The 2,990-nt window shown below is 35.5% G+C and overlaps 1 long non-coding RNA gene across 1 annotated transcript; it reads left to right on the top strand.

Annotated features, from left to right (window-relative positions):
• The first annotated feature begins 424 nt into the window (after window positions 1-424).
• Window positions 425-2,314, top strand: LOC107829527 (uncharacterized). Its single transcript, XR_012706807.1, has 3 exons — window positions 425-1,071; window positions 1,170-1,210; window positions 1,774-2,314. It is a non-coding gene; the product is annotated as an uncharacterized LOC107829527 (long non-coding RNA).
• The last annotated feature ends 676 nt before the right edge of the window (window positions 2,315-2,990 follow it).

The following is a 2,990-nucleotide window of genomic DNA, read 5'->3' as shown; positions in this document are numbered from 1 at the left end:
TGACGCTTCTTGCTTTTACGTGCTAATTTGAAGTTCATACTTTCTTTAATGCAAAGTGTATATATAATTACGTGTGGATATCTACTATTCGTTTCTTATTAAAGTAGCTTTATGCTTGTATTAATTACTAATTAGCATGTCTAGTCTAGTGCGTGACTCTGCTGAGTAGGATATTCATTACGTAGAGAATCATGTATATCTATAACCACTAAAACCCTTGTGTTAAGGGAAAAAAGGAAGAAACAAAAAAGAGAAAAAGTAGAACAGCATATATAGTTTCTGGTTACTTCTTTAGTTCTTTAGTACCTAACGTGCATTGTGTGTGTGTTTTTATTGCCAATGATAAAAGGAGTAATATTCATAAAACATAACTATATCCTTTTCACCACGTCATAGAACTTTGTTTTGTAACATAAAAATCACATTTTCACCTTTAACAACAAAATGTTGGGTTGCATGGGTTAATTTGTGATACAACTTTTTTGTTACTATGGTGAAAGTCTCTGTCCTAGTGCAAGCATTAGTTATTGCTTTTACAACTCGAACTCATGATGAATACGTCACACAGAGACAACTTTACCATTGCACCAAGATTTCCAACAAAGATGGGTGGCAACCTCACCTTAATTAATCAGACTCCATTTGTTATAGATTTTGTTATCCTTCCATTATATAAATGTTGGCTGTTGTGTATCTTCCACTATAAACATCCCCACCTGAATTTTGACAAAATTAAAGGTGCATGCATTCTTGTTCCCATCTTTTTTCTAGTTGCTAATGACGTATAACTCCACTTCTCAAATCTCAACACCCTATCTTTTAAACAAAGATAAATCCATAAGCAATTCCAACTCTCTCAAAAACAAAGACCAAGAGAAACTCTCTCTGTGAGAAATTGAAATCAATATGGGTGCCATTAGTTTCTTGGACACCATATTAGTCCCCTTGAGTCTTTTCATCACAATTGGCTATCATTTCTATCTTTGGCACCACTTGAAGCATAAACCTTCTCGCACCACCATTGGTATGAATATACTCAAGAAGAGATCTTGGCTGCGAGAGCTCAATCAAGCAAGTCTTCCTTTTCATTCTTTAGTTTTTAATTTCAATTAATTATTTATGAAGAGAACCTTAGAGCAACGATAAAGTTATTTTCATGTGACTTATAGGTTACATGTTCGAGCCATGAAATCAGAGTGCTTGCATCATGGTAAGTTGTCTATGTTACACCCCTTAGGGGTTGTTTGGTACGCAGGATAGTGAGATAAATTTATACCATCAACCAAACACAGTATAAATTTAATCTCAAATTTAATCCTGAATATTCCCTTATCCTATCAAACTTGGGATTATTTTATCGCACCTCTCAGGTGGGATAAAGGGAGGTGGAATAAATTAGTCCAGAGATTACAATCCAGGGACTATAATCCAGGATAATTTAGTCCGCATAGAAAATGACTCCTTAACATACGGCCGTTTCCTGATGCGCTTTCTGAAAATAACTTAAATAGGTATTTGAGCCAGCTCGAAAGATCTCTGCTTGAACACGCACAAGGTGGTTCGTGCATCGGGCAGTCCTTTATTTACTAAGAGTCTAATGAACAAAGGCGGATCTAAATGTTGCTATAGGGTTCAATTCTGTTTCAACTCTAACTATGTATACATATACAAAAAGAAAATTAATCTTACTCATTCTTAACCCGCTGACTCTAGATCTTGAATAAGCCTCCGTTGATGATTTATTAAGTTTTTTTTTTTGTTTGTGTGTGGCAGGGAAACGAGAAGAAAGGCACGTTAGCTGTACAAAGCTTAAGAAATGCACTAATGGAAACAATACTCACGGCAACAATCACAATGATCATAACTTTAGCATTGGCAGCTCTAACAAACAACACTTACAACGTGAGAAACCTCTTTACTAGTGCTTTCTTTGGATCACAAACAGGGAAGATAATCGTGTTGAAATATGGCTCAGCAACTATTTTCTTGTTGGCAAGTTTCTTGTGTAGTTCTTTGGCACTTAGTTGTTTGATCGATGCTAATTTCTTGGTCAATGCATTGGGGGAATTTTCCATAAATCCAATGTATACAGAGACAGTATTTGAAAGAGGATTTACATTGGCTTTTGTAGGGGATAGAGTGCTTTGCATGGCTTTTCCTCTTTTGTTATGGATGTTTGGCCCTGTGCCTGTGGTTGTGTCTTCTTTGGCTTTGGTTTGGGGATTACATGAGCGTGATTTTGCTGGAAATTTGTCAAGAACTATGAATAAGAGTTGTATTTGAATAAAAAAAAGTTTCTAGTGTTGGTTATTAATATTAGCGTATGGATCTCTTGATTTTCTAGTGTGGCAAGTGGGCCGGGCCGGGCCCTAAACGGTCCGGTCTTGTGGGCCACGGTCCCGGTCCTTAAATAAACGGGCTCGGACTAAGCGTGCTTTTTGTAGGAACCGACCCGGGACCGGGCCCACAAACTCAAAGTCCCGGGCTAAAAAGGTCGGGCCCGCGGTTCCAACGGCCTAAACGGGCCCAACGGCTAAGCAGTAATTTTTAAAAAAATTAAATAAAAATTAAAGACAAAAAGATGTTAAAAGAATATCTAAGGCAATGCCTTGTAAATTTATTATAGAATTGTGACCTAATTTTTTTATTCAAATTTAAAGACAAAAATATTGTAAAAAGATATTCAAAATAATGCCTTGTAATTTTATTATAGCAATAAAAAATATGACAATATCTTTCATAGAATCAATTACAAGTTGATAAATTTTCTCACTCTGTGAAAAATGAGCAAACAAATTTGCAAGTTCTGCAATATAAACTAAACAGTTAGACTTAAGAGTTAGAACGAGATCACCAAATTGACGAACAACTTGTTGAAAATTGATTATCGTCGAAAACTTGAAAACTTCAATTCACTAACTTCACAATGTTTTCATAAATTGTAACAACCTCAATATTTTTTGACTATTTTTTGGAATAAAGTAAGTAAT

This window comes from Nicotiana tabacum, chromosome 24 (assembly GCF_000715075.1).
Source record: "Nicotiana tabacum cultivar K326 chromosome 24, ASM71507v2, whole genome shotgun sequence".
Taxonomy (NCBI): domain Eukaryota; kingdom Viridiplantae; phylum Streptophyta; class Magnoliopsida; order Solanales; family Solanaceae; genus Nicotiana; species Nicotiana tabacum.
This window is presented reverse-complemented; position numbering and strand designations above follow the sequence as displayed.